Here is a 25406-nt window from a genome sequence, read left to right as displayed (position 1 = left end):
ACCAAGTGGCTATCAATCTTTGTTTGTAACATCACCATGTTGTTTAATGAGTACATAAAGATGGTATATGGCACACGATACATTTATAAAAATACCAAATTTTTTCCAACACTTTTATTTTGTACCAATCCTTTATTGTTTTGCTTAGAAAGGAAATTCCTGATATGAGATACAAAAACAAGAGAAAGAAATATTATTCTACCGAAAATAACTATGGCAGACATTGCTAATTGCTTGTTAAAAACTTTTTTCTTTTATTTCTTACTAACAAAACTCTGATTTTGTTTGCAGTGGCAATGGGAGTCACCAGACACTCTTAAAGAGGTGTCCAGGGGTGCCTGGGTGGCTCAGTCAGTGAAGCATCTGGCTCCTGGTTTTGGCTGGAGATCTCAAGGTTGTGGGATCAGGCCCTACGTTGGGCTCTGAGCTCAGTGCTGAGGCTGCTTGAGATTCTTTCCCTCTTCCTCTCCCTCCCCCTCTGCCCCACCCTTGCTCCTGCACCCTCTCTCTCTCTCAAATAAATAAATAAAACCTTAAAAAAAAAAAAAAGTAGCGGTGTCCATATAATACAGTTCTGGCCTATATGATTAAAGTAGAGTCTATTAGGTCAGAATTGGAGAAAAATCTCCAAACAAACATAACTAGGACAGTTAACAGGAAAAAGCTCATTTGCAGCTAAGAGAGACTTCACAGGCTTAATTCTAATTTTTGCGAATTAATAAAATCGCTTATTTTCTGGCAAAACACAGGTATTAGTTGACATACTAATTGATAACATTAACAGAGCCCTAAGTCTGTAACAGACACTAAATCTATGTGCTTCATACCAAGCAACTCATTAAATCCAACCCTGGATTTATGACACAGGTGACAATATTAACTTATTCAAGATCACAAAGCTTATAAATAGCATATCCAGAACTCAAACCCAGGTAGCATAACTCCAGAGTCTATGCTGTCAACCACTATGGTCTAATTATGTTCCAAACATGGCAATACATGTATGTATATATGTATGGGTATGCAAAAACATGTGTGAGAATAAACAAACATGTTTGGATATCACAGGAGTTACTGTTGAATTTGAACTTAACACAAAAAATCCTCATAACATAACTGATATTGTATTCACACTTTAAGCAAATACTGCCTAGGGTTTTAATTTACAAGTACAGTTTATTGGTTTGGTGTGACCAAGTCTGTCTTATTCACAACTGTATTCCAGCCCCACCACAGTGCCTTGTTCACTGTAGTAACTTAGAAATGTGGTGAACTGAATAAACAATATAAATAAGAGGTTAACATACAGATTTGAAACTAGAGCTGTTGTCAAATTTACCTGGCTAATGTTAAATCTTGGAAGAAATATTTTTAAAATGCTATATTTGTCACAATAAACATAATTGTTTATTCATAAGCTAATTTTGTATGCAATACATCTCTGAGCCTGGCTTTAAAAAAAACACACTGCTTGTTCTTTATAATATTTAACATTTGAAAGATCTTTTTGACTAAGGCTTTCATTTTTAAATTAAGATAATGACAACTCACTTAAACTCCATATTTACGGTTACCCTTGAACTGTAAAAAGGATAAACAAAGACTAAATTTTTCTAACCAAGATCTGTGAGTACCGATTTTATAAAAAAATATTTAAAACAGGGATTTTTTTTTTAGCTTTACCTGTTCTCCCTTAGGGCATTTTCAACAAAATTTGGTATATAACAATTCAAACTATTTACTACCTTTCAAGGATATGTTCTTTGCTGAAAGAAAGCTGGACAGTGTATTACTTTGATATCCAGAATCATAAACAGGTCATTCAGGTTGTAGATATCCTACATCATACTTTTGCATATAACTGCTACCAGTGTTAATCCTTCACCGTAAAAGGAAAGTTGGCTATGACAGGAACATTGAGCAACCAATATTCTATTCTGTCTGTCACTTTCCTCTTGGTACTTTGGCCAAGAAAAAAAAACTTCCATGTTTTTTTAATTCCCTAATTTTCAGTTTAGAACTGACAGTATAAAGAAATGCTGTAAAAACTGCTACAATATTTGGATGTCTTCAAAAGAGGCTCCTGCTGTTTAAAACTGGATTATGACTTTATTATTATCATTTTTTTTGGATTATGACTTTAGTAGTCTTCACTGAATTCACGTGCTTAAATTACTTTGCTAACATAAACACCATCAGCAGACCTTTTAAAATTATTTGTTCATTCATGTCCCAGAAAATGACTGTTCGTTCTTTTTTTTTAAGTTTTTATTTAAATTCCAATTAGTTAACATACAGTGTAATACCAGTTTCAGGTGTATAATACAGTGACTCAACACTTTCTTACAACACCTGGCACTCATCACAAATGCACTCCTTAATCCCCATCACCATTTCACCCATACCCCCACCCACCTCCCCTCTGGTAACCATCAGTTTGTTCTCCACAGTAAAGAGAAAATGACTACGTTTTTGAATGACCTCAATTCTACTAGTTTTAGACACTTTTCCTAAGTGAAAGGCTGAAAGCATTTAAGCTTGGTACCCTGGTGGCAAAATGATGTTTATACACTAAAATGAAGCTCAAAACATCTCATCAGTTATGCGTTTTTGATAATGAAAGAGAGGACATCACTAGAGACTAAGAATAAAATAGAAACAAGTCTATGTCCATAAATTCAGCAACTAAGATAAAATGGACCATCTCCTTGACATACATAAATTACCAAAAGAAACAACCTGAATAGTCCAACAGCTATTAAAGAAGTTGAGTTCATAGTTTTAAAATCCCCAACAAAGAAAACTCTAGGCCAGGATGGTTTTGTTGACTACAGATGATTCAACTTGAGGAAATGGGAAGAAGCAGCATTCAAATAAAGCAGAAACTTTAAAACTGTGTTGCCTACTAAAGTAGCCACCAGCCGTATGTGGTTATTGAGCCCTTGAAATGTGGTTAATCCCAATTGAGATGTGCTGTAAGTGTAGAATATATAATGATTTTGAAGACATGGCATGAAAAACATTAATGTAATGTATTGTAGTATTTCTAGCATTGTTTGAAATGACAGCACCTACAATCTACAATACATAATGGAATGGAATGGAATGTAAAACAATAATTTTTATGCTGGTTATATGTTGAAATGGCAATATTTTGGGGTTCTGTAGAAATTTTCTTTGTAATTCTTTCATTCCATCTGCATATGTTTATAATGCATTTTTTAATAAAGCACTTTTATAAAGCACTTCATTTCCTTTATAGGTATTAGAAGCTAACACTGTTTTCAAATAAAATGGAATAAATTCTAAGCAAATAAGTTGGTTCTCACTGAAATAAGAATAGAGAAAAAAGAAATTCTCACTGAAATAAAAACCACATATTCATTTATTAGTTCAAAATTACTGAGCCCCTCCTTAGGCTAGGGATATTAAATAGATTTCACTGCCACATCATCTGTCATGGCTGCCTCTAGTGCTATGGTTCAAAGGATGTTAGGCTGAAGTTGATACAGATGTTTATCAGGATAAAGGAGAAGAGTGAAGACATATTTCAGATATTTCCTTTGCCTGCACAACAGTGGCTCTCTGGAGTTAAAAGTGGGAAAAGATTATTTTGATATGATTAAATTTTGTAAACTTTTAATTAGTAAGTTAAATTTCCCATTGACCATTCTTTGATAGGTTATATATTTGATCTCAGAATTACAATTTCTTAAGTTCCTAAACATAGATTTTATTATGTAAGTTCCAATAATTTTCTAATATTTGACAATTTAGACTTATAATTTAGGGAAAGTAGAAGTGGGAGGGAAAAGTGTCCTATTTAAATAGCAGATGAGATAACGGAGGAAGGAAGACTGCCCAACTAAGAAACTGAAGTTCAGTACAGCTGGAATACCAATTATAAGAAGAAAAGTAGAAATCAAGAACTCCATAGATATGTGGGTGCAAGTATCCTAGGGAGCCTTATAAGGCACATTAAGTAGTTTGGATTTTATCCTAAGGGCAAGGGATTACCATTAAAAGATTTAAGGAGCAACATTATCTATCTGGCTAGCCTGTGGGAAAGAGGACAAGACCAGCACCAGGGAGTGTTATTATGGTTCTACAGTAACCATTCGAGGCCATCATTGACTGTGGCTTGGACCAGAGTGACTGCAGGAGGAAGAGAGAGAATTGGTGAATTAGCAAAGTTATTTTTTAGTGAATGGAATTCTAGAAGATGTGGTGTGAAGGAGATAGAAAAGTCAGGGATAATCTCCAGGATTCTAGCTTAAACAGATGTTTGATTGGTGGTGTCATTTCAAACAATACTAGAAGAGAAAACCCAACTGTGGTTTCTAGAAATGGTGATCTGGGGATGGCTTTGAGACACACAAGAAGAAATGGCTACTGGATATAGAGTTCTCTTTGAAATTCAACAGAGAGGTCTGAGTTAGTAAGTGGTAACAGGCTATGGAAACAGATGAGCTTGCCTATGGAGTGTGCAATGATAACAGGGCCTGGAGCAGATCCTTGAGGAACTTGAAGAATTTGGAGGGCCGGAAAAAGAAGCCTCCAAGAGACTAAGAAGAAAAGCCAAAAGATGGGGGTATCAAAGAAGTCAAGGAAGGGTTTCAAAAAAGAGGCATGACTGTTGACAAAAACTGTTGAGATATCAAAATAGAAGACTGAAATTTGTCCATGGATTTTAGTTATATTGTAGAAAACAGTTTTGAGGATTAGTGAGAGTAGTGAATTGAGGAGTCTATGAAAGGTCAGGAAATGGAGGTGAGGGCAATCAATATGGTCTGTAGAGGAGAGGAGAGATATATGGCAGAATCTGGATAGGAAAATGAGGCTGAGAGAGCTTTTGTTTCTTTTTAAGATACAAAATCCTTGAGCATTTTTAAACACCATTAAGAGATAGGATTTGTCTCATTAATAAGCTTGAAAATACCAAATACTCATTTCCCACTTTCCTTTAGAAACAGCATAAGCAGATGTACTTAACTTAGACTTTGAATTGGGAATTTGTGTCACAAACGACCAGAAAGAACCTTCTTAAGTAGAAAGGATCACTGCAGCAAGATTAAGTTTCAGGGCAGCAACAAACCAAGCAGCAGCAGCATCACTGGTCCAGTGCCAGCAGCATGGGTCCTGGTTGGGGTCCCTGCCAGGGGACAGCCCCAACAGTTCTTCCCATTGTACAAGTGTGGTTCGCTGGTTTTCCTAAAAATGCTGAGAGCTTCTGAACATCCATTTAATAAATTTACTTTTAGCATATATAGCCATAGTCAGTTTTTGTTGCCCCAACTAGGAGACCTGACTTCTTGAGGAATTACAACAAAAGCTGATCTTTCTGTCAATGATAAGGTGGCAAAACAGCTCCCCCAACATACATACCAGGATATCTGGTTTAAAATACTGACTCAGTTATTTAGCATCACTCAGCAAGCAAACTCTAAGATTATGTAAATCCTTTCTGGAATAGAGCTGAAAACAGCATAAGATACCCAGCCACCAGTCTCTCATTTCATTAGTCCTTCTGATTCTTTAAAATAAGGAACAATTTAGGGGTGCCTGGGTGGCTCAGTCGTTAAGTGTCTGCCTTCAGCTCAGGTCATGATCCCAGGGTCCTGGGATCGAGCCCTACATCGGGCTCCCTGCTCCGCGGGAAGCCTGCTTCTCCCTCTCCTACTCGCCCTGCTTGTGTTCCCTCTCTCGCTGTATCTCTCTCTGTCAAATAAATAAATAAATAAAATCTTAAAAAAAAAAAAAAAAGGAACAATTTAGGGGTGCCTGGGTGGCTCAGTCAATTCACCATCTGCTTTCAGCTCAGGTCATGATCCCAGGGTCCTGGGATCGAGCCCCACATCGGGCTCTCTGCTCAGCAGGGCGCCTGCTTCTCCCTCTCCCTCTGCCTGCCGCTCTCTCTCTGTCAAATAAATAAATGAAGTCTTAAAAAAATAAAGTAAAATAAAATAAGGAACAATTTTACCAAGAGTCAGAAAATTACCACTTCAAAACACATCAGTAAAAGAAAGAAAAGAAAAAAGCCAAACATTAGTTAAACCCTCTGAAAATCATATATCTGATAAAAGATAAAGAAATCTTGTAATTCAATAAGACAAACAACCCAATGGCAAAATACCCAAATGAATATTTCACAAAAGAAGATATATGAATGACCAATAAGCACATGAAAGGACATTCAATGTGATTAGTGAAATGCAAATTAGTACCACAATAAGATATTACTTCACTTCCACAAGAATGACTACAATCAAAAAGAAAATAACAAGTGTCGACAAGGATGTGAAGAAACTTCAACCCTAATACACTGCTGGTGGGAATGTAAAACAATTTTGCAGTTTCTTAAAAAGTTAAACATAAGTTCACCATCCAAGCCAACAATTCCACTCCTAAGTATCTATCCAAGAGACATGAAAATATGTTCACACAAAAAGTTTCGTGCAAATGTTCACATAACATTATTCATAATATCCCCCAACTTGAAAACAACCCAAATATTCATCAGCTGGTGAATGAACAAAATGTATAATTTCCATACAATGGAATATTATTCAGCAATAAAAAGGAATGAAATACCAATATATGCTCCAACATGGATAAGATTCAAAAATATTATGCTACGTCAAGAAGACCAGACACAAAAGACCATATATTATATGATTTCATTACATGAAATGTCCAGGAAAGGCAAATTTATTGTCACAAAAAGGAGATTAGTGCTTCTAAATTACATCTCAATAAAATTATGTTTTTCCGGGGTGCCTGGGTGGCTCAGTCAGTTAAGCGCTGCCTTTGGCTCATGCCATGATCCCAGCGTCCTGGGATTGAGCCCTGCATCGTGCTCCTTGCTCAGGAGGGAGCCTGCTTCTCCCTCTCCCTCTGCCTGCCTACCGCTCCCCCTGCTTGTGCTCTATCTCTCTCTCTGTGTCAAATAAATAAATAAATAAATAAATAAATAAATCTTTAAAAAATAAAAATTGTGTTTTTCCTTTCTCTAAGTTCCCATGTCTCATTTTTTGGTCCTAGGGGGCCATTCAGCACTTTAGTAGGTCAGGCACCTATATAATGTTTGCAGGAACAGTATTTGCTGTAAGAAGAGAGTTTTGTAGCCTAGTTATTTGTAACATTTGTATATATTCTTAAACAGTGCTTCTCAAAGTGCAATCTGCAGACAAATGCCTATCTATGAGCACTGTTACTGTATGAAACTGGTCCATCACTAGGTAATTACAGAAGTTGAGAATACGTGTTTAGAAACTTGAATAACAATTTGACAAAGTAATATTACTGTTATCTGCTGAATCTGATAATAAAATATTTGGACTTCTATCTTGTATTTCTTTGGTTATTTTTTCCATTTTATTTTTCTAGTCATTCATTTTTATTATATTTTACATAAGAATCAGTCAGCCAGTGATTGGAAACTTAAAAAACAGTGTGTTGCCACAGATAGTTTGAGGAACTATTTACAGGGCTTTCCCATTGCCCTACAATTGGCTATTGTACCTATCACCATAGGTCAAGCTAATTTTTCTTTAAAAACATATTTTCAAATGCTCAAACCACTCTGGTAGTATATTTATCAGTGTCAAATTTTAAGGACTTCTGCATAACCCAGATTTTAACAGATGTTCATCTATTTTTGTTTTTATAAATATATTTTCAAGTTTACAATTAAAAGATAAAAATTCAAACTATATATACTTAATGTCAATTTTCTTCCCTTTCCCTCAACAAAAAAGTAGGCTTGAATTTGAAGGAACAACCTAGTCTTTAAATTCAGATAAATTATGGTGCTAGGGAGGTTCTTTAAGTCAAAACAAGACAAGTTGATTATATTTTCATTTAAAAATAAAAGTACAAGCCAAACCAAACATGTTCCGTGTTCTTTTGGAAATTAATACAAAAAAATTATATTTAAATCAGTATAAACCATTATCTAGACATTATACAACATGACGTTCCAAACTGTATCAATAAATTAAATCAGGCAATACAATGACCAAGCATACATATGTTACTTATGAGATCTCTAGGAGAGGGGCATCATAATGTAAAGGTTAATATATAGCTAGATGACTCAAAACTAGAAAAGGAGAGAAGCTGCCTAAGATCCCAGAGAGATGTTGAGCAGCCTGTAGGCCTCCTATGACATACAGTCAGGTGCGGAGGCACATAAGAAATCAGTGACTACTCAAATCACTTTTATACCACTTGTATAAGATTATTTAGATAATGTGTATTATACAATAAAGTAATAATGAAATCAAAAGAGAGATAAACTGAAACACTGTTAAAAATCTAAACCTATCTATAAAAAGGGTTATTCAAATCCCCTAAATATCCACCACGAATTTGCAGAATTTGAGCACAATGAATTAGAAAGTTTCAGTTGCCTTTGGTAACGGGTAGTACAATAGAGAGAAATGTGAAATGAGGCGATAAGTGACCTGAGTTCTACCCTGGCAATAAGACTTCAGACAAGAACATCTTTCTCCCTTCATTTCCTTATTGGACACAAGTAATAAACCATATTATTTTTGGTCCCTCCCTTTCAAGGATTCTACATTACAGCTTGTTGATAGAAGTACCAACAATGAAAAACATTGTCACATTCAATAAACGGCCTTAAAATGTTTACTGTGCCTCTTCTAAACTGAATCCTACATATGTGGTTCATTTGGAAAATAATCTTTCACTTAAAAGAAATTAATTTTTCCTCCCAAAATTCCCATCATTTTCCAAATAATTCTGGTAACATTTAAAATATGTTTGACTTAAAATTTATCTTGGTAAGTCGGAAATTATTAGTTTGATAATTTGTTCAAAACTGTCGTTCACAACTGTCATTTCCAAAAAGTTCTTCCTAAGAATCTCTACGTATACTATTATGGTTGAAAAGGGAGAGGAAATGGATATGCCAAGTAAAAAAATGTTCACATAATGAGTATCTTTTATAAATGTAATAATATTTTATAAATGTCATGTAAGACAACTGTACAAATACACAAATAATTTTCTATACAATAAATTTTGCTTATATGTAAGCTTGAAGGCAAGATATGATTATTTTTTAAAATCTCATTAATTAAGAGTTAACCCAGGCATGCTGCTCTAAGTAATCTCTTATCCTTCTCTTACTGTTTCTCTAGATTAAAAAAACACCATCATTATGGGTTAGCCTGGTGATGGGTATTGAGGAGGGCACGTTCTACATGGAGCACTGGGTGTTATGCACAAACAATGAATCATGGAACACTATATCTAAAACTAATGATGTAATGTATGGGGATTAACATAACAATAAAAAAATTAAAAAAAAAACACCATCATTAACATAAAGTGCAGGGAAAAAGAGCTAATACTTTCCCCCTAACTACAGTAATAGTAATTAACAACTTTAACAATCCTATTCTAATTCAGCTTAATCTTCTAGATCTGAAAAGATTAACCATTTATTCAGGTTCTATTTCCCAAAGGATATTGCTTACTAGATCATACATTAGGGTATCTAAAATGCCAGTTCTGGATTTCTCTGATTAATCTCTGATGAAATTCTGAGTAACACCATTTTATTAGGCAATAAGTCAGCTTGCACAAGTTCATGTAGCCAAAATTATGCATACATTCTGAAAATTCATATAATCAAAACTAAAAAAAAAATGTGCTAGTAATATAAAGATTGAAAGTGTTTGAATCAAGTATTTAATTAATGAAAACCAAGATGCTGACTTTAAGTATTTTAGAGAAGTATAAGAAATGTTTTGGTAAAAAGCAGAAGACTGGCTGATGGGATTTAATACGCAAAGGTCCAGATTAAGGTAATCCAGAAATACAGATGACAATCATGGAAGTTAACCTGCTTAAAATAGAGTTGTTAAGTAGGATACAGCCAGCTGGGAATAGTCTTTGGAGCACACAAAAAAATATGATTAAATGTATTTCATGAAAGGGACTGGAACCCAGGAAAACAATAAATTTTTAGACAGAAAAGGCTTCCTGATAATCCCAAATACCCAAGATTGCTAAAATCCTATCACCAAAGCATGTAAATCAAGGGTGAAGATCATTACTCTCTTTCTAAGGCCACCACTGGCATGGCCTCTGTCCTTTTCCCTCCATGATATCCTTATAAATTCTACCAGTTTGGGGCAAGACAAAACTCAATTATGTAATATAACATTATCTTATGCTTGTAGGGTTTTTTTGTTTGTGTTTCCTTTACGTGTTTGTATAGTTTTTGGCTTGTTTATTTAAGTAAGAAACAGTTTCAGTGAACTTTGAGAACAATTCTTTTTTTTTTTTTTTAAGATTTTTATTTATTATTTATTTGACAGACAGAGGGAGAGAGAGAGAGTACAAGCAGGGGGAGCCTGATGCAGACCCTGGGATCATGACCTGAGCCGAAGGCAGACGCTTAAGCAACTGAGCCACCCATGCACCCTTTTGAGAACAATTCTTAACAACAACAAAAATTCTTCAGTTCCTTACTATTCACCTAGAAGCTCTTTGCCAACCTCCCCTAGATCATCCATCAAAACCAACCAGTGCCTTCTAAATTCCCCTTCTGAAACAGATACGGGATGCTAAAGTCTACTATCTCATACACCCCTCTCTGTGCCAACCAAGAGTGGGTTGGTTTGTTCCCTCACTGTTTATATCAGTTGTTCATGCAATTGTGGAATTTAATTATATATTATCTAAACCAACAAAATATGATTATGAAAAATTGTTTCTATGAAAATTAAATAGAAAAAATAGATGCAATATTTTGGTATAATAGATGATTTACTTTAAAAAAGAAAACACTACTGAATTGGGTGTGGGTGAGTCTACTGTAAAAAATTTGGGGAAAATAATAGAAGATTAAGATTTGATTCACAGATTATATAATAAGTGTCTTTAAGGCCTCCCTCAATTTTCAAGAAATCAAACTTAAAATCATAAATAATACATATGGGTATGGTTTATGCATGAAAATCTAATGCAGAGTGCCAATCCATGGATTCATATACCAAGAAAAGGCCTTAACCTTAGATCAGGGTTTCCTGACCCTGGCACTGTGGACATTTTGTCCTGGAGAATTCTTTGTTTGGGGATTGTGAGGGAGGGAGGGGGAGCAATACTGCCCTGTGAATTGAAAGATGTTTAGCAGCGTATCCCTGGCTTCTTTACTACTACCCACTAGATGGCAACAGCAGCACCCTCACCCAGCCGTGACAATCAAAAATGTCCCCAAACATTGCCAAATATCCCCAGGGGGTAAAATTATCCCAAATGAGAACCCCTGCCCTGTATCAAACAACTGAGAAATACATGTATAATTATATATTTTCATTAAAGTAAAATGTTTAAGTAATCAGTTTTTAATGATTTTTACTATAACCAACTTTTTTGATTAATTGATCAACTACTAATTAAAATTAAGTCATTTAAGAAGGCTTTTCTATGTGTAACAGAAAGAAAAAAAAGTCCTTGAATTCATAAAGTGCCAAATAAGATAGCTTTACTTTATATATAATATTCCCATTTCTAGCACATCTTTTCTGAGATCAAAACAGAAGCACAAAAATTACTGAATAGATCAGAACAGAGAGAGAAGGAAGAAGCAGCAAAAGCTGACCATCCCACACCGGTCAAGAGAGGTTCATATGCATAAACTCCAGAAAGCTCAAATGTCTGCTATTATAGCAAATTATGATTCACTCATTTTTGATGTCCAAAAAAATTAAGGTGAGTCTTTATGTACTGACACTATCACATATTGTTAAATGAATATAAGTTGGAGTATGATACAATTATTTGAGTAGGCATTTGGAAATACGATTTGTACATACAAAGAAAAAGATCCAACAGTAAACCAAATTACAAATAGCATTTATCCCTGGTGTGTTGCATTTCTCATAACTGGCATAACAATATTTCCTTCATACATGCTCTTCTAGAACCTTGCCACTCCGCCTTTAAGGATTCTGTGTTCCTTGCTCTTGAACCTAGGCAGGCCAGCAGGACTGCCTCAGTAAACAGAATATAGAAGGATATTGTGTGATTTCCAAGGCTAAGTCATAAAAAGTGATATGCCTGACTTTCCTTCTCTCTAGGACACTTGCCTTTGGAGCCCTGAGGTACCACGTAGAAAGTTCAACTACCTTGAAGCCACCATACTGGAGGGACCACGAGCCTTCAGATTCTCCCAGCCTGGGCATCAGACACATGAGTGAGCTAGCCTTCAGATGACTTCAGAGAAGAGATCCCAAGTCAGAACCACTTAACTGAACCAACCCCCAGAACCCTGCAAGAGAATAATAAAGTGATTTTGTTGTTTTAAGCCATTAAGTTTTGGGGTTATTTCTGATAAGTAATAGAACACTGGGGTAGAATATGTTAGGAAGAGGAGGGGGCAGTTACAATTGTTATTTTATACATGCTTCTTCATTGTTTGGATTCTTTTCTATGTAGTAACTTTATAATTGCAATTCTAAGTCCATAGATCTCCTGCTGTTCTGGTAAAAAGAGGAAAAAAACTGAGCTTATCCTCAGAAAAGAGTGAATTTAAAATTCTTATGTATCATCTACCCTGTCCATTCTTAACCACCATCATTGGTACCAACATTCTACAGCCAAAAGTATTTGTCAGGAAGCTAAACTCAGCAATCTATATAGTGGTAATTGCTATTTTTGAGACTAGATCAGAGAAATTACTGAACCAAGAATAACTGAAGTACAGTATTGAAATCTGTACCTCTAGGTTCAGATCTTACCAATCCAAACTGTGAAGTACCTAAAGTCTAGGCTTACGTCTTACATAATATGTAATCAATATTAGTTAGATGGGGCGCCTGGGTGGCTCAGTGGGTTAAGTGTCCAACTCTTGATTTCAGCTCAGGTCATGATCTCAGACTTGTGAGACTGAGCCCCCGCGTCGGCCCACACTGAGTGCAGGGCCTGCTTGGGATTCTCTTTCTCCCTCTCCTTCTCCCTCTGCCCCTACCCCCATTCACACTCTCTCTCTCTAAAAAAACAAAAATTAAATTAAATTAAAAATTAAAAAATATATTGGGGCACCTGGGTGGCTCAGTTGGCTAAGCGACTGCCTTCAGCTCAGGTCATGATCCTGGAGTCCCAGGACTGAGTCCCACATCGGGCTCCCTGCTCAGCAGGGAGTGTGCTTCTCCCTCTGACACTCCCCCCTCTCATGTTCTCTCTCTCATTCTCTCTCTCTCTCTCAAATAAATAAATAAAATCTTAAAAAAAATTAAAAATATATTAGATGAATGAGAATAAATGAACTATGAAAATTAAAGCGGAAGGGAAAAGAATGCAGGGAGGGATAAGTCAATAGGAGACTCAAGGACCTTACACTTCAACTAGAATCCAATTCATACACATGAAATGAAAACTAGAATACTTACAATGTGATATACAATGCAAGTAAATACAAACAAATTATATATACTATTAACTGAGTGCATAAGTATTCAAGATTCTGTGTTCTTGAGTAAATGACTAGTCCAAGTGTGACAGGGTTCACTGGAAAGTATCTCCTCAGAGCGAGAAGGCTTTAAATGGGTTTTATTAAGAAGGTTTTAACTGGCAAGATAAGGATATACAAAGATATTAAGTGGGGAAAGTAGCAAATACCAAGAAATGAAGGCTGAAAATATACAGCAGGAAGAAAGGTAATTTACTTGAATGTAACTGAGAAAAAGTCTTTAAGAATAAGAAAATAGGATGCCAGTTAGGGAGGAAAGAACCTTAAAAAAAAAAAAAGTGCAGGGATTAAAATTGGAATATAACACAATTCAAACTAAGGTACAGCAACTTCTTGAATGACTTGATGAAAAGTGTTTGATGAAAATTATTCTAACAGTACTGTGCACCATGGAATAGAGTAGGGAAGAGGCAGAAAGGCCAGTTTTACTGCTGTAATCATCTCAGCAAGAAGTGATGAGGATGGCAACTATAGATGTAAAAAGGAAGAGAATGATCTAAGAGATGTGATGGTGAAAGAATCAGCAGAACACTGCTGATGAATTAGATGGGGGATGAGGGAGAGAAGTATGAAAAGGAAAGTACTAAAAGGGTGTTTTAAAGGTTTTAAATCTAGGAACTCCAAGACCAGAGGTAAATTTTAAAAAGGATGACCGAAGGAAGAAGACCTGGATAGAAAGAATTTTAACTAAAAGGACATAGGCATTTGCATCAAATGCAAATAAGGCCTATGAAGGGATAACTGAAAAGAAAAACAGATCAGGGAACAAAAGTAAGTTGGTTAGGAAGACATTACATGCAACATATGAGAATTCTAATGATTCAGGAGGAGAGTAAATACTTAGAAACAGAAGCACAGGCCAACTAATAATAAAATGATAAGGTGTGTCTTAATCCGTGCAACCACTCTTCTAAGCACCTTACAAATATTGCCTCACATGCTCACAACAATCCTGTGATACGGGCACTACTATTTATCTTCAATTTACAGATGGAGTTACAGAGGTTTATGCAGTTAGAGAGTAAGTTGTGGAGGTCAGATTTACACCCAGGTAGTCTGGCTCCCAAATCCATGTTCTCAACCAGTTCAATATTCTAGGATAAATTAAGACTGAGAAGAATGATGACACACATTTAAAAAAGGTGAGAAATTAATTTGTGAGGGTAAAGGTTCATGAGATGGTTGATATACCAAAGTACATATGTTGGGAAAAAAATCTTGCTTAATAGATCTAGAAAACTAGAATAAGGGAGAACTTTTTGACTAAATGGGGGTGGGAGTAGAGGCAAGGGGAAGGACTGCCTTAAGAGTTGGTATGTAAAAACACAGAAGTTTAAGAAATTGAATGTATCATATAACCACAAAAGACTAGATGGTTTGGGGTATAACACTAACCATTAAATATTACATCTAGAAAAACAGCCATGCTTAACGAAAACACATCTCATGGCACAATCTAGTGTCATAAGCAGTTATAGAGGATGGATATGGAATATTTAAAATAAGGCAGGCACACATCAGGGAGGAAACATTCCAAGTAATACAGGCATTTAAGATTACTAAGCATCCTACCATAAAACCAAGCACATAGTAAGTTCTCAGTATGTATGTCTGTGCATTTTCCAAATGTTCTGAAGACCACCTTATTATAATTACCTGGCATGCTTATGAAGGACACATTCTTGGGCCCATCTAAGATTTTAAAAATCTGGGAGTGGAGTTTAGAAAACAAAAATTCTAATACATTTTCCAGGCAATTCTTTTGCACAAAAGTTGAGATGCACTGCCTTCCTGTGTTGCCTAAGTATTTGAACACTATTACTCCCCAGCTGTTTATCTTCTATGGCTTTATAATCTGAAACTGATCTAAGTTCTTTCATTGCCTATGCTTGACTTGTGCTTATTTCTAAAATCTGTCTTGGTTTGGTTAACATAATCAAGACTTGGCTTTGGAGTTTTTAGCCCTGAAATCCGTATCAATCTCCAATATTGACATAGGAATAAAAAGTTCTAGTTCCTTTCCCTGACATCATGGATCTTCTGTTAAATATAACATATGGTGTTGACTAGACATTGGGTTGACCCAGTATGTCAATTCTTTTTTTTTTTTTTAAAGATTTTATTTATTTATTTGACAGAGAGAAAGTTAGCGAGAGCAGGAACACAAGCGGGGAAGCGGGAGAGGGAGAAGCAGGCCTCCCGCCGAGCAGGGAGCCCGATGTGGGGCTTGATCCCAGGACCCTGGGATCATGACCCGAGCCAAAGGCAGACGCTTAACGACTGAGCCACCCAGGCACCCCTCAGGATGTCAATTCTTATGTTGCCAGATCTGTACTGAAGAAAATGCCCACTACTACAGACCACCATATGAATTCCAGTTTATTGTCTCTAGAGTAAGGGGGCACAAATATCCTGTCTGTGTCCTAAATTACCACAAAAGCTTGTCAGGGATGAAAGACATTTTTTAAGAGGATAGTTATCACCATATAGACTGTATCTATGAGAATGTTCCTATTTCTGAAATAGTTCTTTTAAGATGTCTCTTGACCTCAATGATGGGACAAATGGTAGCCAAAAGGCTGTGTACTTGATAAGAGGTAGAACTGAAAAAAGAGCCTCTTTAGTCAACAAGGGATGCTCCTTGATAGCAGCAACTAGGATCCTGAAAGAATAGCTTCAAGCTACTTTTATGCTTTAACAGATCTGTGATTCGAACTGTTGAGACAGAACAGCCATGTCTCTAGTGTTACCTTTGATTCTTTCCTTAGTCCTGTCTAGTCCTATAGTCTTACTTTGTCATCCTTCTGGTTTGCCGGAGGTAACTAACATTAAAAGCTAACACTAAATTACACTGAGAGACTTTTGCCATTTCCTGCAAATTATTTGATCCTTGAAGAAAAGGATTAAATCCAACTAATCTTTGTATCCCACAGAGTACCTAAACATGCACTGCTATACTTGACATGTTTGAGTGCCCTGTTCAATCCCTACAAGAGAATCTTCCTCATGCAGAGCACCCAAAAGCATTAGCCTTATATAAAAGGTGACTCCCCCCTGTGTCCTACCCTCAAGGTCATGGAATAGAATTGACATCTAACTCATGGTCATGCGTTCAGATTTCTCTCTCACCACCTGAACTAAAAGAAGCACACTGTCGCCACCAGGAGGGTAAGTAAGCTTTAGTTGAAAGGACAAAACAGTTCACGTCATTACATGCAACGTATGAGAACCAAATCCACCTGCAAGTCAAAGTTATGGAGAAGCAGAAACTGTAAAACTACAGTAAGGCAACCAGAAGTGAAAGGGAGAAGTAACAAAGCTTGATGAAGCACTCATAAAAAGAGAAGCCAAGACAAGAAACCATATATTCCCAGAATGAGAGGCAGAGACTAGCTTCTCAGATTCCTGACAGATCTCCCTTTCGCACAACCCCAAACAGCTGGATCCCTACAACAAACTTCTTTGAAGCCAAAGAATTCCTGATTAAATCACTATTTTTTTAAGAATGTACACCAAGATAAATAAAAAGCTGGCAACAGATAAATCCAAAGAGGAAAAAAAAATTTGCAACAGGAAGAAAGTGAAATCTCAGGTTAGTCAAAAACTTCTCTAAATATGAATCTGACTTATCAGAAAGTACCATCAATACTTATCATATTCTTGTCAATGAAACAAAATAGAATTTATTTGATATTTTCAAGGCAAATTATCAGTGTGCATAAAAAGTTGTCTCAAACTCAGAGGAGAAAAAGCCTACGTGATATATCTCTTCTGGTAACATATTTCAAAATATTTTGTTAGCCTGTTTAAAGCAGATCTATGTTGTTTGATGTCTGTAATAATCAGTAGTATATTAAATTAATAGCCTCATCTTTGAAGACAGGCTTCATGACTTATACAGTTGATAAAGGGAAGGCAAACTAGCCTCTAAACTGATGGTCCTTTCTTTTTTTTTTTTTTTTAAGATTTTATTTATTTATTTTGACACAGAGAGAGGGAACACAAGCAGGGAGAGTGGAAGAGGAAGAAGCAGGCTTCCCGCTGAGCAGGGAGCCCTATGTGGGGCTCGATCCCAGGACCCTGGGATCATGACCTGAGCCGAAGGCAAATGCTTAATGACTGAGCCACCCAGGCACCCCTGTTGGTCCTTTCTTGTACGTAGACTAACAATAGTATCTAGAATCCCTTTTTTTCTTCTAAAGATCCTTTCTCTGGAAACAATTTTTGAACTGACTTTCTCTGAAGAGAGTTCCCCTACAACAAATCCAAAATAAAACTACAATATGAGCTCACTATCAATTCATCCGACAAGTTTGCTTTAACACTGTTAAAGGCAAAACTAACGTCAGAATAATTGTGATTTTGCTTATCTAATACAGATTCTAGCATACTTCCTGTCTGGCAAGAAATATATCACTTAAGCCTTTAATTCATTTAAATCTTACACGCTTATTTACAGAAATTTTCAATGTTACTAACTTGTACCAAAAAGTTTAATGGCTATTAGTATTATAAATCCTCAATTAAGTAAAGCTTGCCAATTTTTAAATTCTCACAAGAAAGTTTAATTGGAATTTTCCACAAAAAATTTCAAGATGTGCGAAAAGAATTTCCGAACTACTACAAAAGGGCAAAATAGTGAAATTACTGATCCAATAATTGGTGTTCTTTTCCTTAGTTATACTTGACAAAACAAAATTTATGACTAAGAGGGGAATTATTCAACCTCTGTAACAACAGAATCGTTCTTCAATAGTATCTGATTGTGGTGGTGGTTATAGAATCCACACATACAGGAGGAGGTCGCCTGGGTGGCTCAGCCGTTAAGCGTCTGCCTTTGGCTCAGGTCATGAGCCCAGGGTCCTGGGATGGATCTCCGCATCGGGCTCCCTGCTCCTCAGGGAACCTGCTTCTCCCTCTCCCTCTGCCTGCCACTCCCCATGCTAGTGTGCGTGTGTACACACACTCTCTCTCCCTCTGTCAAATAAATAAATAAAATATTTAAAAATTAAAAAGAAAAAAAGAATCCACACATGTGATAAAATGGCATAGAACCATTCACACACATTGTACCAATGTCAATTTCTTGATTTTAATACTGCACTAAAAGTTACATAAGAGGTAACCATTAGGGGAAACTGTGTGAAAGGTATAGGCCCTCTCCACTATTTTTGTAACTTCCTGTGAATCTATAATTATTTCAAAATTAAAAATAAATAAGCAAACAACGTATTACTTTAATAACAAAAATACCATTTATATTTTTTAAATAATCTAAATACCCTGTTTAGTTGACTAGAAAACAGAAACCTAATCATTTATACATACAAACTTACACTGTCAATAACAAAGTCATTTAATTGACATGCTGTCAACTAAGACATTCTATGTCAGAAAATGGAACTTAAAATTGGAAGTAACCAATAAGTTGTGCTCATTAAGTAATTCCTTGTTTTAGGGAAGAAGACCAGGTCAGTTGATGCCTGTGTTAAACTGAAATAAAAGCAATACATATATATTTTTTAATTATCAAACTTTACTTAAAGAAAAGTACCTTTTTGAGAGGAAAAAAAAAGTCAAAGATATTTTTATTTAACCTTGGACTGCCACCTTTGGAGGAAAATGACAGTTTATTGAAAAGATGATACAGAATTTCAAATAAATAAGATCATGCCATCTTTTCAGAGAGGTCTTCCTCAGACAACAGAGTGTATAGCAACTATTCTTGTCCTGAGTGGCTTTAAACAGTTACTATGTAAAACTAAATAAACATAGGCTATCTTTGACTCCAAAAAATGGATTTTTTCAACCAAATAATCTTCAGAATAGTTACTTTCAAGTTCTCCACAATGAACAATTATGTTCCATGAAGGTAAATGCTGGCTAAATTAGTGGTTGCAAACTATAGTCATAATAGAGCCTCCCACAAAAATTACATTCTGAAGTCTGGACTGACACCTTAGCTATTGTCCTGCTACCTCTGTACCATAGTTTTGGGTATCATTTATCCTTGTCTCAGTTTGGTAAAAACAGGACATTCTTTCTCCTCCATGAGGGAGAAATGAGACACAGATATAAATCACCATATGTGTATCATCTACCACTTTGGAAAACCAACTAAAACAGTGGAAATAAACTAGCCACCCAACCTCAAGTATAAACATTAGTATGTAAATAAAACAGATGTCTGTCAAAGAGGCTTCCAGATCATATAATACTATTCAATTGTCTCAAAAGCAATGTTAAAAAAAAAAAAAATTACACAAAATGGAGAATTTGGATTTGTGGGAAAAAAGTGAAAGAAACTATACAAAATTAATCTTTCATGAAGTTAGGTGAGAAGATAAAAAGGTAAATCGGAGGGGGAGATGAACCATGAGAGACGATGGACTCTGAAAAACAAACTGAGGGTTCTAGAGGGGAGGGGAATGGGAGGATGGGTTAGCCTGGTGATGGGTATTAAAGAGGGCACGTTCTGCATGGAGCACTGGGTGTTATGCACAAACAATGAATCATGGAACACTACATCTAAAACTAATGATGTATGGTGATTAACATAACAATAAAAAAATTTTTTAAAAAAAGAAGATAAAAAGGTTGGATTAGCAGTGGGAATCTAAGTTCAAAACATAAAAATGTATTAACAGGACAAAGAAAGTGAATTTTAAATTGTTGTCTGAATTACACAATAATCTAACTAACATTGTCTTTTATTTTGAGGATAAAAACAGAAGCCAGAGCAACAAAATATACTATCATTCTAACTTTATACAGCAATATGTTTTAAAGTTCACAATTAATTCTTTACTTTTGAAGACATTACTAACAACCTCAACCCTCACAGACTAATAATACCCCACTCTCCTTATCTATGCTAGAGTGCTTGCTGGGCCTACCAGTAGTTGGGCATGGCTAAGGCATAGGGTCTAGAGTTGATAATGATAAAATATACAGAAGGAACTAGAACACAAAACACGTGGTATAATACAATGATAATAATAGTTAACATTTATGATATCCCTGAAGCATTCTAGGTACTTAACAGTATTCTAAGTGCTCATGATAATCCTATGAAGTGAGGACTATTTATCCCCATTCTACAGATGAGGAAACTGAGGAACAGACAGATTAAAACACTTGCCCAAAGTCACACAGCAAGTAATTGGCAAAACCAGGATTTGGACACGGGTGGAATAACAGTTTGGATTTATTTGAAAGGCTGGGGAGCCACTGAAGGATCACAGGCAAAGTATGGCTAACAATCAAATCCACATTTTGTTTTAGCAAGATCTCTCAGGTAGGAGTGAAAAATTACTTAAGAAAAAATACTGAAAGCAGGAAAATTAGTTAAGAAACTGATGTGGCAAGACAGAAATGATGAAGGCCTGAATTAAGGGAATAGCATATAATGAAAAGAAGTTAATTGATACAGATACAAAGGATGTAAAATCAACTTGATTCTATGATTGGATGTGGAGAGTCAGAGTGACTCAAGGTTTGACTGAGTAGGCCCAACCCAACAGCTTCACATTTTAATCACACCACTACTTATCAAAATCTTAAAGCAGATAAATTTAGTCTCAGGTCATCCTCACTTCAGCAATAGCCACAGCATGTGACTTTCTCCTCTTTGAAAACTGTAACTATAAACATTAAAATTACTGCCCCTTGGCAACTCCACACTAATTGTTTAATATGCATACAGTAAAGAAAGCAATTAAATGTTTTCGATAAACCACATGCAGACCATCACTGAACATGAGACAAGCTACAGAAAATATGTGCAACTTAGTAAACAGTATCATAATCAGCACTCTAAGTTTAAAAAAAAACCTAAATGCCCTTTGAATGAATCTATGGACACCTGTTTTAAGATTCAAAAAAAAGTATAATAACTCATAACTTCAAGCTAAATCTATTGCTTTTTCTCATTTTGTTTGTAAATAAAAAAACAAAACCAAAAAACAATATCCTTATTCCCCAAGTCAAGGATCTGTAAAGTACTGCATTAGAATTAAAATAACCATTGGAAAAACTTACTGCAACCCCAAACTTATTACCATTGTTAAGGGTAAAACTATGCCAAAGCCAAAGCCTTCCAGTAACTAAATGCTCTTGGAAAGTGTCCAAAACAATGTTATAGTAAATTTCCAACTTGTTTCATCTAAGATTAAGAAAAACAAGTTAACTAAAGACTGGATTATGTTTAAATAGACTATAACTAAAAGTTATACCTCAAATAATCAGTCAGAAAAATCTTTACTCTGTACTTATGATGGGCCCTATAACCAGTACAGGTCAGGTGGGGAGACAGCTGCACCTAGGAATCTAAGACACATATTAATTAATATTATTTTCAGAAAAATTTCAATACCAATAGCTTCCATTTTGAGAGAAATAGATTTTGGCAGAATCTGTTAAAATAATGGCTTATCATTAATGATACTGAAAATCTCCATAGCTTCTATAATGTGGACAGCATATGGTGGTAGTTACTCTGGTTTCTAGTTTGAGCCACTGTTTAGTGTCCTGTTATTTGTGGTTCAGATTCCTTTTTTACAGGTTGCATGCCTCATAGATATATATCAATTTCATATATAAACAAACGTAAAGGTGCTTTATGTGAGTGCATATGTAAATGTAGCCATAGGACACTCTAGACAAGCTGTGATTCCCACTAACACGGTTTTTTTTTATAAATTAAAGTTCTACTGAATTGAGAAGCAAAAGCCAAGAGTTAAGAGAAAAATCTGGCCAAAAAGCAAAGGGAGCTACAAAATTAATTCTGGAAGCCAAAACAACCTAAATAAAGCAGGTTTTCAAAACAAACCCAACATATTTTCACTGAGCACTTTCTAGTTTACCTATAAACATTCACATTTTTTAAAAGCTAAGTGGTATACCAACTTTCATTTATGAAAAATGACATCCTAGGATAAATTTCTAATTTCCAAGAAAAATAACTCAAGTTTAAAGATCTGCATACAAAAATAATAGAAGCAAGAGCTGCAAAGAAATGAACCCAAAAGCAAACGTGGTTTTACAGGAAACATGGAAGCTGTCTGCAACATTTAAAAGTGGGATGGACTGAATATAACATACACAAGACCCCAAAGGAACAAATTTAGCATAAATATCCCAATGTGTTCAACATCTACTCAAACAAGCAATCTCATTCCAATAGATACTTGCCACAAAAATTGCCACAAACTGGTTACTTCTGTTTTTTTAATGCTAAAACAATGAGAGATTTGTTGCAATATATTTTAAAATTTATCAATACTGAGCTATTAAATTTCTATTAGTGATGCCTCAACTAAGGATTTGTGCTAAGAGCGAAATCTGTTCATACAGCAATGAAAATGAAGCCTCACTAAAGACATTCAACATAAAGATGACCCCTAAAGGCTCCTTGATGCACATTTGTAACCACAGTATTCGTGATATGCAGTACACTAAACTAGCAACAGATTGGTTAAAAACAGTTTGGATTCTCAACTTCCCATAATACAGGCAACATTTTTAGAAGCAATCATATTAAAATAAATGTGTCTTTCACAGTTACGGGATGAAATTTTAAGCTGGACAGGCACCAATGCCCTGATTTTCTACTCTTTTCATAAACCATATGACTTCCACATGCTGACAATGTTTTATGCTTTAACCTGCAGTAAAGGCTTTACATCATTTTAATGCTCAGTGCTTAGAGTGCAACAGAATCACCCCCGCCAAATGCAAGGAATATGTTTGGTTTACTTACAATGATTTCAACCAGACTACTAGTCAGAAAAACTTTAATGAAAGGTTTTCCCAGTAAGTAACTTTGCACTTCCATGGAAGAAAACAAACAAAAAGAAAATCTGAGGTACGGGTAGGTGGAAGAGAAAATACTGTTTTATTTTTCCAACTCTTAGACATTTTAGTTTTTTATTTCTAAAATAAGTATTGAACATTTAAAAACTCTACATCTAACAGAATATCTTCTAGCAAAAATATACTCTATTATGTAGTTACATGGGATTTTCCTCCAGTTTTGGCAAAGTAATGTTTCAGATTAAGACAGAAGGTTAAAACAAAAAATTCTGGATATCCTAGTCTAAAACAAACAAAAGGTTCGGCTTTGTATCAACATATTTTATATTCTAAATTTGAGACTTAGAAGACACATCAATTTTTTTTTTATTCAGGTCAATCTAAATATACATACTACCTCACGTTTCCAGTCAGCTCATCTGTGTGAATGATCAACTGCAGAAATTTCAAATCAAAGGTCATAAAACATACCATAAAACTGCATACTGTGTCTATGTGACTTTCAGTTTTTATGGAATCTAAAGTCCTTTACTGATAGATATGAGAATTGGTAAGTTTGGAGCCAAATATGTAAATACACTAAGTCTCAACAGTCAAAAGAGCAATTATGCCAATTCCTTTAGTTATTTAAAGGTCCATTACACAAAAAAACTGTCACAGAAGGAGTGCTATTGAAAAACTTCTATTTCAGACTGAAGAAACTACAAAATATATGGTCTTAAATTCTCCTGGTGTAATGTTATTAAATATTAAAGACTGTGAGAAAAAAGAGATGTTGCAACCCTCTTGCCTTTGTAACTCTACTTGAAACTTGAGAAAACAATCAGAATTCAAATTTTCCAAACTTGACTTATAAACATAATTCAACTAGATCTAACAACTTAGTTGTGCAATTTTAAAATTAGTTTAATGCAAAGCACTTCAATCCTGATGTGACAATTACCTGTGGCATAAATGCAAAGTAAAAACAAATGCAAGTCCTTTTCACCTAATGATGCGTTTTATAGTAAAATCACAAAAAGCACAACTATATTAGCACAAACTAAATAAACAGGCACAGGAGGCATCATGTCCATCTGGGAAGAGAAATGTAGCATGCCAAGAAAGAAAGGAAGGACTGAAGGAGGAAGAAGGGAAGGAAGGGAGGGAAGAGAGGTTTCTACACCTGCAGGATCCCAGAGAAATGAACTAGTCACATCACTCTACCCTATTAGATACAAAAGGGTTTTAAAGCTTCAGGGTAAAAAACAGCAATCACTTTACACCATTCAACTTTATACAGTATAGCATCTTTAATGTCAACTGCCTTCCATCCTTCACTCACCCAATGCTTCCTCACTCTTCCATACCAGCTTTCAGACAAATCCGAGACAGAACAGGGTGGGGTAGAAGAAAAATACAAGCAGCGCCTATCAGCTACTCCCCCCGCCACCAAATAATTTCCAACAGTTTTTCCTACTACGAAAATAAGTCTCCCTATCTCAAGATACACAACAGTCATCCTGTGTCTTTAGTAGACACACAGAGACGCATACCCATGTCAGCACTCCAGACCCCCACCGCACGCCCCCGAATCTTAAGTAATGTTTAATGCATTTAACACGAAGACGATGAGATACATCTACCTACTGTTTCGGGGTGAGGGTGGGTGGAGGACTCCTTTCAAAGTAGCCCCAATAGTGTAACCAAAACACGGTTCCGGAATAAAATATTAAGAACACTTTTCCTTTCCCACCTATCTATGGACTTAAGGATGCAAAAATCCATCTCCACACCACCTCATCTCTAAAATTCTTCAGCCCGGAGTTTGGGGTGGAGATTTGTCCAGGGGAGGGGGCGGAGGCAGGAGGAGAAGTGTGAGCGGGCAATGGGACACAAACGAGTTGCTAACCCCAGCTACCCCGCACCACGTAGCCAGCCCAAAGGTCCAGGACGCGGACCTCACGCACGCTTCTCTGCCCAGGCCCAGATAAAAGCTATGACTCCAGCTATCTAACTTCCTATCTATAGACATTTATTCAAGACTAACATATCACACAAGTACACGTCACACAGTTTAAAACACAGTTATAACCCCCAAACAAAC

At 35.8% G+C, this 25406-nt stretch overlaps 1 protein-coding gene across 11 annotated transcripts in view; it reads right to left on the bottom strand.

Moving 5' to 3' along the window:
* HMBOX1 (homeobox containing 1) overlaps positions 1-25406 on the bottom strand; it is a 206621-nt gene that overhangs the window by 180551 nt on the left and 664 nt on the right. Inside the window, exon 2 of one of the 11 annotated variants that reach the window (XM_032389155.1) lies at positions 12165-12307. The exons of 9 other annotated variants lie outside the window; for them this stretch is intronic. The gene's annotated coding sequence lies outside the window, so the exon portion shown is untranslated. Of the gene's footprint in view, positions 1-12164; positions 12308-24949; positions 25386-25406 lie in introns of those variants that run through there. One more of the 11 variants, XM_032389156.1, reaches the window with a different exon arrangement.

The sequence above is a fragment of the Phoca vitulina genome, unplaced genomic scaffold (genome assembly GCF_004348235.1).
Source record: "Phoca vitulina isolate PV1807 unplaced genomic scaffold, GSC_HSeal_1.0 scaffold53, whole genome shotgun sequence".
Classification (NCBI taxonomy): domain Eukaryota; kingdom Metazoa; phylum Chordata; class Mammalia; order Carnivora; family Phocidae; genus Phoca; species Phoca vitulina.
Note: the sequence above shows the minus strand (reverse complement) of the source record. Positions and strands in the feature narration are given on the sequence as shown.